Source organism: Lacerta agilis, chromosome 3 (genome assembly GCF_009819535.1).
Source record: "Lacerta agilis isolate rLacAgi1 chromosome 3, rLacAgi1.pri, whole genome shotgun sequence".
NCBI classification, from domain to species: domain Eukaryota; kingdom Metazoa; phylum Chordata; class Lepidosauria; order Squamata; family Lacertidae; genus Lacerta; species Lacerta agilis.
The window spans coordinates 113,438,070-113,450,809 of NC_046314.1; positions in this window are offsets into that span (position 1 = coordinate 113,438,070).

A 12,740-nucleotide genomic window follows, 5' to 3' on the forward strand; every position below is an offset into this window, starting at 1 on the left:
GCTGAAAAGGTTTGCTGACCCCTGTTATAGATCCATTAGCTCCCTCCTCCTGTTTATCTCAGCTGGGCAAATGAACAGTCCCCTGATCTCTTTGGCCAAGGAAATACAGTGGTAACTCATGTTGCAGACGCTTCAGGTTACAGACTCCGCTAACCCAGAAATAACGCTTCAGGTTAAGAACTTTGCTTCAGGATAAGAACAGAAATCGTGCTCTGGCGGCGCAGCGGCAGAGGGAGGCCCCATTAGCTAAAGTGGTGCTTCAGGTTAAGAACAGTTTCAGGTTAAGAACAGACCTCCAGAACAAATTAAGTTCTTAACCCGAGGTACCACTGTATGAGGAGATCGGGAGTCTGCCCCTTGGTGGCCTGCCTCCAGTGGGCATCCCAGAAATTTCCCACATTTGTTCCTTCTGCCACTGATTCATCGATCAATAAAACCTCTGGACGTCAAAAATGGCCTTATAGCAGGTCAGGCGATGGTTTGCTTGGCCTGCCACCGTGTCCAGCGTTCTGCCAATTGGGTCAGCTCTCCTGTGTCTCAGGCAAAGTCCCCCACCTGAGATGGTTTTACCTGAAGATGCTGAGGAGTGAACCTGGGACCTTCTGCATGCCAAGCAGGTGCACTCTGTCACTGAGCAATGGCAGAACATCTGCCCTAAACCCCCAGCACCCTGCAAAGCATTATGGGCAGCATAACACAGTTGGAGACAGTGTGTAGGCCCTTGGGATGAATTCTCAGTGGAGGCTGGCTTATTTTGCGCACTGTCCCACCAACATCAGTCCTCTGCCAACCCCCAGCTGCTGGCTTTCTTATTTAAAGTACGTTTCCAAGCACAATTCAAAGTGTTGGTGCTGACCTTGAAAGCCCTAAACGGCCTCGGCCCAGTATACCTGAAGGAGCGTCTCCACCCCCATTGCTCAGCCTGGACACTAAGGTCCAGCGCCGAGGGCCTTCTGGCGGTTCCCTCCCTGCGAGAAGTGAGGTTACAGGGAACCAGGCACAGGGCCTTCTCAGTAGTGGCGCCCGCCCTGTGGAGTGCCCTCCCATCAGATGTCAAGGAAATAAACAGCTATCTGACTTTTAGAAGTCATCTGAAGGCAGCCCTGTTTAGGGAAGCTTTTAATGTTTGATGTTTTGTTGTGTTTCTAATATTGCCAACCTAGCAGTTCGAAAGCACATCAAAGTGCAAGTAGATAAATAGGTACCACTCTGGCGGGAAGGTAAACAGCATTTCCGTGAGCTGCTCTAGTTCTCCAGCAGCGGTTTAGTCATGCTGGCCACATGACCTGGAAGCTGTCTGCAGACAAACACCGGCTCCCTCAGCCTATAGAGCGAGATGAGCGCCGCAAACCCAGAGTCATTTGCGACTGGACCTAACGGTCTGGGGTACAAAATAAAATAAAAAATTCCTTCCAGTAGCACCTTAGAGACCAACTAAGTTTGTTCTTGGTATGAGCTTTCGTGTGCATGCACACTTCTTCAGATATTGCACACAAAAGCACATACCAAGAACAAACTTACCGGTAGTTGGTCTCTAAGGTGCCTCGGGTGGTACCTCGGGTTAAGAACTTAATTCGTTCCGGAGGTCCGTTCTTAACCTGAAACTGTTCTTAACCTGAAGCACCACTTTAGCTAATGGGGCCTCCCGCTGTGCCGCCAGAGCAAAATTTCTGTTCTTATCCTGAAGCAAGGTTTTTAATCTGAAGCATGCACACTTCTTCAGATACTGCACACGAAAGCTCATACCAAGAACAAACATAGTTGGTCTGTAAGGTGCTACTGGAAGGAATTTTTTATTTCGTTTTGTTTTGACTATAATCATAGAATCATAGACTTGGAAGAGACCACAAGGGCCATCCAGTCCAACCCCCTGCCAAGCAGGAAACACCATCAAAGCAATCCTGACAGATGGCAGACCAACTATGGCAGACCAACACGGCTACCTACCTGTAACTGGTCAGGGGTACCTTTACCTTTACCTAATATTCTGGGTGGGGAAACCCAGCCAGATGGGCGGGGTATAAATAGATGATGATGATGATGATGATGATGATGATGATGATGATGAAAACCAGCCCAGTGGGTGACGCTGGATCCAGAAGCCCCCTCAGACAGCACAATCCCATCCAGGGCAGAAAATGGGCCAATTTCTTGGACACAAGAACCATTCAGCCACAGCACCTCCCTTTTTGCTGGGATTCACAACCTCTTTGGAGATAGATGCTATGGAGAAACACAGCTGAGTGTCTTCAGTTTACTGGTGGCACCTTGTCCCCAAACTCCAGCAATTTCATACAGGGTTGCCATATTTCAAAAAGTGAAAATAGGGACACAAAAGTTGTTGAGCTTTATCTGGCAAAGTTATGCGGCTTTTGTTTTTGCAAAATCCCTTTAAAAACAAAAAGTTTTTGAGCTACTCGTTTTGAATTACTCGTATTCAAATAACTCACACCATGTTTTGATAGGCCCACTCAGGTGTTGCAAGAGATGTCGTAACACTCCCTGGTCCGTCCTTTCACAAACAAATACACAGGTACCTTGGTTCTCAAACTTAATCTGTTTCGGAAGTCCGTTCCAAAACCAAAGCGTTCCAAAACCAAGGCGCGCTTTCCCATAGAAAGTAATGCAAAATGCATGGATCCGTTCCAGACTTTTAAAAACAACCCCTAAAACAACAATTTAACATGAATTTTAATATCTAACGAGACCAATGATCCATAAAATGAAAGCAATAATCAATGTACTGTACTATAAAATAAGTAAGACAGTATTGTAGATGATAAAAATTAAAATTATTATTTTTTCCTTACCTGCACTGATGATAGTCATTATTTGTATGGGGGGCTTTTTATCTATTTCCGCAGTCACACATTCAATCAATCATTAGCTGAACTGGGTTCCACACAGTCACAAAAACAAATGAATCGGAAAAGCCTCAAAAAAAAAAAACACAAAATAAATAGCCAAAAAAAAAAAAACAACAACAACGCTAAACTTAATCCGTTCTGGAAGTTCGTTTGACTTCCAAAATGTTCAAAAACCAAGGCACAGCTTCTGATTGGTGCAGGTGCCTCGGAAACAATAGCCGAGAGCCACATCGGATGTTCGGCTTCTGAAAAACATTTGAAAACCAGAACACTTACTTCTGGGTTTTCGGAGTTTGAGAACCAAGGTACCACTGTATGGCCAATATGGTCAATGTGCCCTTAAATTCAACGGCATACTTCATGGAAAACAAACGTTCCCGAATGAGCAGGACAAGTTCCAGGGAGAGAAAAGTCTCCGTGCTCCTAATTTGAAGCCTTGCTAATTGAGTCCCAAGAGGGGATTCCTGCGTACGACTGAGAGCAACTGCTGAACTGGAACTTTAGCTGTGGTTCCCCAGAGATGACAGTGGCTTCTTCTTTCTGGGTTCATCACATTCAGCTTCAGGGAAAAAAGCACTCTTTTCCCCCAGGTGAAATAGAAAGCGCTCTCTCTCTTCCCTTTGCTTCAACTGGAAAGGTTCAGATAAGTTTTGGGAGCATTCTTTTCTCTCCCTGTTTGGGTGAACCTATAGCCTACACCAGCCTTAATAATAATAATAATAATAATAATAATAATAATAATTCTGCCCTGCCCATCTGGCTGGGTTTCCCCAGCCACTATGCGTGGCTTCCAGCAAAAGATGAGAAATACATTAAAACATCAGTCATTAAAAACTTCCCTAAATAGGGCTGTGTTCAGATGTCTTCTAAACATCAGATATTATATTACATTTTGTTGTTGTTCAGTCGTTCAGTCGTGTCCGACTCTTCGTGACCCCATGGACCAGAGCACGCCAGGCACGCCTATCCTTCACTGCCTCTCGCAGTTTGGCCAAACTCATGTTAGTAGCTTCGAGAACACTGTCCAACCATCTCATCCTCTGTCGTCCCCTTCTCCTTGTGCCCTCCATCTTTCCCAGCGTCAGGGTCTTTTCTGGGGAGTCTTCTCTTCTCATGAGGTGGCCAAAGTACCTTCTTTATGGTCCAGCTCTCACTTCCGTACATTACTACTGGGAAAACCATAGCTTTAACTATACGGACCTTTGTCGGCAGGGTGATGTCTTTGCTTTTTAAGATGCTGTCTAGGTTTGTCATTGCTTTTCTCCCAAGAAGCAGGCGTCCTCTAATTTCGTGACTGCTGTCACCATCTGCAGTGATCATGGAACCCAAGAATGTAAAATCTCTCACTGCCTCCATTTCTTCCCCTTCTATTTGCCAGGAGGTGATGCCTTCAGGTGTCTTCTAAACGTCGGATTTATATTATATTATATTATATTATATTATATTATATTATATTATATTAATTTATCTAAATGTTTATTTCCTTGACATCTGATGGGAGGACGTTCCACAGGGCTGGCACCACTACTGAGAAGGCCCTGTGCCTGCTTCCCTAAACAGGGCTGCCTTCAGATGACTTCTAAAAGTCAGATAGCTGTTTATTTCCTTGACATCTGATGGGAGGGCATTCCACAGGGCGGGTGCCACTACTGAGAAGGCCCTGTGCCTGGTTCCCTGTAACCTCACTTCTCAGAGGGAAGGAAACGCCAGAAGGCCCTCGGCGCTGGACCTCAGTGTCCGGACAGAACGATGGGGGTGGAGACGCTCCTTCGGGTATACAGGACGGAGGCCGTTTAGGGCTTTCAAGGTCAGCACCAACACTTTGAATTGTGCTCGGAAATGTGCTGGGAGCCAATGTAGGTCTTTCAGGACCAGTGTTATGTGGTCACAGCTTTGCAGGACCATTCCAGGGCACAGCTGAGATGCAGCTTGGGCAGTTGGCATCAAGTCCCAAGGCGACGGCAGTTCCCTGAGATGAGCAATTCGGAGCGGTACGATTCACGGCAGCAAACGCAACGAAGGGAAGCACCAGGAGGCAAGCAGACAGAGACCGGGGATCAGCTCTAATGGGAAGGCTTCACTTTGATATATGGGGCTGGGATGGTTATTAATAGCATGCTGGGGTTTACCTTTAAAAACTTACGGTGGATTATTTATTATGTCAGTGCTCTGAGTCTATGATCTATAGATGGGGCAGGAATATTTGCTCGGGATTTCTTCGGGAGGCAGGGTGGCGGCGGTTCCTACGCGGGGAACGAGAGTCTTTAATTAAGGACTTAATCCATAATTGCTCGCGCCCAGCCCTTCACGGGTTGCAGCCTGCAAACGATATACTTTTGAGTAGGGATGCGAGAGGGAACCAGTTCGGTTCAAGCTCAGTCACACTTCCCAAAAACAAAGAGCAGCGACTCGTCCAGATTTTGCAACACATTACTCCAACCAAAGCACATGTCCCAAATGTGTGCATTTTAAGGGCGGGAGCAGGGGGGGCGTAGTTTGCAGAGAAATGCATACAACTGTTAAAGTAAAATACACAAACGCATTCCGTTAGGGGAAATTGGTTGCAGAAATTAGGCAAAACTGTGTACAAAGGTATGTATACAAAGGTGTGCGTCTGGCACCTTCGTGAGAAAGTGAGATGACCTTTGAGGATCATCTAGTCCAACCCCCTGCAATGCAGGAATCACATTTGAGGTGTGTCTACCTGGATTGACATCTGGGGGGGATTTCCGAAAAGCGATGCTTTGTCCTGGATCAGGCATAGGCAAACTCGGCCCTCCAGATGTTTTGGGACTACAACTCCCATGATCCCTAGCTAACAGGACCAGTGGTCAGGGCTGATGGGAGTTGTAGTCCCGAAACATCTGGAGGGCCGAGTTTGCCCATGCCTGTCCTGGATCTTAGAGAAGTCAATCGAAAAATCACTTTTTTTTTGGCGAGTCAACAATTTTGGGGTTTTTACTATGTGGAATATGGCAACCCTATGTGTGTTTTCAGAATCCCCTCTATTCCTGTGACGGGAATCTCTTTCCGCTGTTTTTAATTCTGAATTTTAAACTGTTGTACCTTGCCCTGGGTCTCACTGAAGGAAGACAGGTAGTAATGCAAGCTGATTTTCACAGGGATTTGCTTTTTTCTTTCTTTTAAGAAAATCGCAAACCGAAGCGGAAATGCAAAGAATCGAACTTGCCATTTGAAAAATGAGAATATGAAACTGACCCATCTGTCCAAACCAGCTCTGGAAAGCTAGGGAAACTCACTTGTAGTTGGTTTGAGTTTATTTTTATTTTTTTGCGTATATGCAGAACTCTTGGAACTGAACCTCCACATAAGGTTTAATTGTACTGCAGAAGAGCTGGAGTAACTCAGGTTTCATTGCCCAAGGAAATGGATTCGTATTAGGTTCAGGATGAGACCTTGGACAGCTGCTGCCGGTCAGAGTAGGCGGCCCTGGGCCAGAAGGACTGATGACCTGACGCGACAAATAGCAGTTTTGACAAAAGGAAGTGTGCCTTCTCCATGCAAGAGGTTATCGACTTACCAAAAGGTGTGGAGACAGCCATAGCCTTAAGACGGCTTTTGAAGGGGAATGAGTCACAGTGGACGGCCCTTTCGTGTCTGTTTAGCTCCCATAACAGGTAAAGTGGTTCCTCCACGTTCAGAGGAAGTCTACCTCTGAATTCCAGGTGGTCAAAGAAAAAAGGGGAGGGCTGTTGTCTTCTTGTCCTGCTGGTGGGCTTCTAGGAGGCACCTGATTGGCTGATTCTGCTGGAGAACAGAATGCAGGGCAAGACGGACCTCAGCCTCACCCAATAGGGTGCATCCTCAAAGCTCTGTTAATCATGAGTCACCTAATCCTAATTGGGAAGAACATTCTGGCTGTAAGAGCTGCTTGACAGTGGAACGGATTCCCTCGGAAGGTGGGGCACTCTCCTTCATTGGAGGTTTATTGTTAATTTTATTTTGACAAAGTAATAATCATAAACAAATAAGAATAAACAGCTGCACCCCACCACTGAGACTATTCAATTGGAACTATCCAACCTCCCAAAATTTCACCACCTCTTGCGATGGTTTGACCCCTTTCCGTTTTAACGGTACAAATTCTACAGACACCCTCCATATCTCCTCAAAATCATTCCTCCTGCATATTCCACGTCTTACCTTAATGGCACATTTATTAATTTATCATTAATAGCTATATCCCAAGACCCCTTTATACCATTCTTCCATTTTATATTCTGCTTGCCCCTTCCACTTCCTGGCTATAATAATCCGTGCAGCTGTCAGTAAATTTGTGAGCGAGTCCTTCATAGCCTGCGAACCTTCCACTCCATCGTAAACTGAAAATAACGCTACCTCTGGACCATTGGAGGTTTTTAACCAGACCATCTGTCTGCGATTCTTTACCTGCAATTCCTGCATCGCAGGGGGTTGGACTAGAGGACCCTTGGGGGTCCCTTCCAACTCTTCCCTGATTCCAGTCCTGCTGCAGTCTCAGCGATGCCTGTGCGAGCTGAAAGCCAATATGCTGCATCTCAGCACAGGCTTTTCCTGGTCAATAGCCCCAGCGGAAACCACCCCGGCGTCATTTTTCACTCTCCGCAGCTGAAGGGTCGGCTTGGGATGATATAATGTTCTCCATAACCTGTCCGTCCGGAGAGACTCCCGGCTCACTCAATACCTTGTCAGCGTGACAGGCCTTCTGCGGCGAAAGGGGCCTTGATGGATCATTCCCCAGCTAGATTTCATATATCTTTGGGCTTCCAAAGGGGGCTTGACAAACATAATTGGTGTCACCCGGCTCAGCCCAGCGCCAAATGCTGACAAAACAGTTCGTAACAAGGAGCTCGGCCGAGTAGGCCTCAATCACATGAAGGAGAAGGATGAAAATCCCGTGCCTTGGCTCCATGGTTTGGTCTCAGCTTACCGGGCAGCCCATCGCTTTGAAGGACATATGACATGCTGAAACCTGGGACAGGAATGGCGAACAGCTAAATGGCCCCTCCACGTCTTGAAGAAGTCTATGTTTCAATGTACAGTGGGCGCTTGGGTTGCAAACGCAATACGTGTGGGAGGCGCGTTCGCAACCCACAGCATTCGCAACCCGCGCCGCTGCGCCCGCACACGTGTGGGTCATGATTCGGAGCTTCTGCGCATGCGCAAAGCGCGATTTAGCGATTCTGCGCATTCCCGAGCACCGAAACCTGGAAGTAACCCGTTCCGTTACTTCCGGGTTTGGAAGGGTGCGCAAGCCAAAATCACGCAACCTGAAGCGACCGTAACCCAAGGTATGACTGTATTATACCCTTGACCGAAGAACGGTACACTCCTTCTATCTGGGATGGTCGTCTTCTTCCACCGAGCGCGCAGCTTCGGGAGGGACATACATGGAGCGGTGAGGGAAGAAGGGGACACCCGCCTAGCCAGCCAGATGTGCCGAATCAACCCTGGCGATCAATGGGGTGACAGATGTCGCAGCCAGATCGCCCTCACATCCTCACATATATTTTGATGTTAGCCGCCCTGAGGCTGGCTCTGGCTGGGGAAGGCAGGATATAAATAAATTTTATTACTGTTGTTGTTGTTGTTGTTATAATTATTATAATTATTGTTATTGTTATTATTGTTGTTGTTCAGTCGTTCAGTCGTGTCCGACTCTTCATGACCCCATGGACCAGAGCACGCCAGACACGCCTATCCTTCACTGCCTCTCGCAGTTTGGCCAAACTCATGCTCTCAAACTTCGAGAACACTGTCCAACCATCTCCTCCTCTGTCGTCCCCTTCTCCTTGTGCCCTCCATCTTTCCCAACATCAGGGTCTTTTCTAGGGAGTCTTCTCTTCTCATGAGGTGGCCAAAGTACTGGAGCCTCAGCTTCAGGATTTGTCCTTCCAGTGAGCACTCAGGGCTGATTTCCTTCAGAATGGATAAGTCTGATCTTCTTGCAATCCATGGGACTCTCAAGAGTCTCCTCCAGCGCCAGAATTCAAAAGCATCAATTCTTCGGCGATCAGCCTTCTTTGTTTTTATTGTTATTATTACCACCTGTGAAACACCAAATATGATTTATGTGTTACATTTATATCCCACGCTTTCCTCCAAGAAGCTGAAGGCGGTGTACATGGTTCTTTCCCTTCCCCGTTTGATCCTCACAACCACCCTGTGAGGTAGGCTAGGCTGAGAGACAGAGATTGGGCCAAGGCAAGGATGGAGGAAGGGGGGTCATGGGAGCGCACCACCCCGGGCAGCGCGATCCTGGTGGGGTTCCATCGTGGTGGCTCCCCCGCCTACGCTGGGCGCCCCACCCTCAGAAGGCGCACCCCACCCCTTTGGGCGGCACGCCCCGCCCCCAGGATGCGTGCCAGCCCCGCTCCCGTCTGCTCCGCGCCCCTGGTGCCAGAGAATGAAGCTCCACCACTGGGCAAAGGTCGCCCAGGAAGCTTCACAAGCAAGCGAGGATTTGAACCCTGCTCTCCCAGGTCCTAGTCTGATACTCTGTGACATCACAGTGGCAAGATGGAGAGAGAGAGAGAGAGAGAGAGAGAGAGAGAGAGAGAGAGAGAGAGAGAGAATAAATCTGTCTTATTTTCAAGGTTCGAGATTTTGATTTGAAAAGCCCGCCTCAAAAAAATGCAATTTGACATCAACATTCAACTTTGTGCAGCTCCTCTCAAAGGCGGTGTTTCCTGGCAGGTTAAATGAATGAACGGACAAAGAACAGAATTTACTACACGCTTCTGCATGTCACCTGCCAGCAAACTATCAAATGTCAATTGCTACTGCGTGCCAATCACCTGACTGAGTCATACTATGAATTACCTTCCAGAAAGTGCCAAATATCGACTGTTACATGTCAAACGCTGTCTAATGCTGCTTGCTTCTGCATGTTAGTTGCCAGGTACTCTCAGATATCGACTGTTTCATGGCAAACACTGCCAAATATTGCCAAGCATAGCAAGTGTTGCTGTAGTGCATAGTGTGTTAATGGCTACCAGGAAATCATTCAGCGTCAACTGCGATCCTGCATTGCAAGGGGTTGGACTAGATGACTCTTAAGGTTCCTTCCAACACTGGGATTCTATTCTTGAGCAACAATTATCATATTTTTTCTGTTTATAAGATGACCCCTATTTTTTTAATCCAAAATTATGAAATCAGTATTTCAATTTTTGACTAATCCTTTTTCTTAGCATCGTCTTATACACGGAAAACTATAATAATAATAATGATGATGATGATGATAATAATAATAATAATAATAATAATAATAATAATAATAATAATAATAATTTACTATTTATACCCCACCCATCTGGCTGGGTTTCCCCAGCCACTCTGGGCAGCTTCCAACAGAATATTAAAATGCAATAATATATTAAACATTAAAAGTTTCCCTAAACAGGGCTGCCTTCAGATGTCTTCTAAAAGTCTGGTAGTTGTTCTCTTTGACATCTGATGGGAGGGCTTTCCACAGGGCGGGTGCCACCACCGAGAAGGCCCTCTGCCTGGTTCCCTGTAACTTGGCTTCTCTCAGTGAGGGAACTGCCAAAAGGCTCTCGGTGCTGGATCTCAGTGTCCGGACTGAATGATGGGGGTGGAGACACTCCTTCAGGTATACAGGACCGAGGCCGTTTAGGGCTTTAAAGGTCAGCACCAACACTTTGAATTGTGCTCGGAAACGTACTGGGAGCCAATGTAGGTCTTTCAAGACCGGTGTTATGTGGTCTCGGCAGCCGCTCCCAGTCACCAGTCTAGCTGCCGCATTTTGGATTAATTGCAGTTTCCGGGTCACCTTCAAAGGTAGCCCCACATAGAGCGCATTGCAGTAATCCAAGCGAGAGATAACCAGAGCATTGTACCACTCTGGCCAGACAGTCTGCGGGCAGGTAGGGTCTCAGCCTGCGTACCGGATGGAGCTGGTAAACAGCTGCCCTGGACACAGAATTAACCTGCGCCTCCATGGACAGCTGTGAGTCCAAAATGACTCCCAGGCTGCGCACCTGGTCCTTCAGGGGCACAGTTACCCCATTCAGGACCAGGGAGTCCTCCACACCTGCCCACCTCCTGTCCCCCCAAAACAGTACTTCTGTCTTGTCAGGATTCAACCTCAATCTCACTATGGTACTCGCCATCAGATTGGCAGAGGAGAAAGCTGGGAACAGCATTTTGAGGCAAAGTTTCTTTTCAAGCTCTCCTCGACACCCACCTTTCTAGGAAGTCTGTGAAAAACGGGGAGGAGGGGGCAGAGGGACGACGACACGGGTTCTGTCCCGAGAGCTTCCAGCATCTAATTGTTAACCCCCATTGCCTCCCCCTTTGCTGCATTGTTTGTGTTATCAGCAATTCACATGCACTACACTGCCTCACAGGAAAATATTTCTGCACCTGCCATTCAGCATGTATCCTGTCTGAAAAGGCTCCCATTCAACAATTCAGCCGACACTACCTGGGGAGGAAATCTAGGGAGAGCACACAATTGATGGAAGATACAGCAGCCAGCATTGAAATAATGTAGGGGGGGGGGAATGTGTTACCCTGAGGTTCCCTCAAGTCCCCTGGGAAAGAAGCAATGGTTTTGTGATAGAGGAGAAACTTCTTTGTCTGCAGAAATGTTCAGGTTCAGCGGATGTTTGGCCGAAGGGACTTCATGGGTAGGGCTAAGAGAGTGTCTCCATTGAGATCTCCCTTTATTTATATTTTAAGGACAGCCTTTTCCAACCTCCAGATCAAAAAAAGTTGCAGCGTTTGGGATGTTTTGGTTTATTATCTAGAAGCCAGAGTTAGAGGAGATAGCCACCTTCAACTATCTCAAGGAAGATGGACAGGACTCGAACCAATGGCTTCAGGTTACAAGAAAGGAGATTCTGACTAAACATTTAAAAAAAAACTTTCTGACAGTAAGAGCTGAATAGAGTGGAATAGACTCCCATGAGAAGTAGTGGACTCTCCTTCCTTGGAGGTTTTTAAGCAGAGGTTGGATGGCCATCTGTCAGGGATGCTTTAGCTACGATTCCTGCATTGCACGGGGTTGGACTAGATGACCCTTAGTGTCCCTTCCAACCTTCTTTGATTCTATGATTATTATTTATTAAATTTGTATACCGTCCTATAACCATGGATCTCAGGGAGGTTTAGGAAAGTGTTGACTAAGAGGTGACATGTAGACGTTTCCCACATTGTGCATGTCATGGAATCACAGAATCACAGAAAATGTAGAGTTGGGAGGGACCCTAAGGCCCATCTAGTCCAACCCATTTGCAATGCAGGAATCTCAGCTAGATCACACATGACCTGAAGGAGCGTCTCCACCCCCATCGTTCTGCCCAGACATTGAGGTCCAGCTCCGAGGGCCTTCTGGCAGTTTCCTCCCTGCAAGAAGTGAGGTTACAGGGAACCAGGCAGAGGGCCTTCTCGGTGGTGGCACCTGCCCTGTGGAACGCCCTCCCATCAGATGTCAAGGAAATAAACAACCATCTGACGTTTAGAAGTCATCTGAAGGCAGCCCTGCAGCAGGAAATTTTCAGTGTCTAATATTTTACAGTTTTTAATGTGCTGTAAGCCACCCAGAGTGACTGAGGAGACCCAGCCAGACAGGCAGGGAATGAATGAATGAATGAATAAATAAATAAACAAATAAATGAATAATAATAATAATAATAATAATAATAATAATAGCGACCCAACGTCAGCTTAAAGGTGGATAGAGAAAAGCTTTTCTCCCTCTCTCGTAACACTAGAACTGGTGGACACCCTGGAAGATTCAGGACAGACGAAAGGAAGTCCTTTGAAAGAGGATTGGGCTTTAAGAAAGACATCAGATCTAAGATAAATTAAGGACTAGTCAAATTAGGATAAAAGTGTGTATTGGCA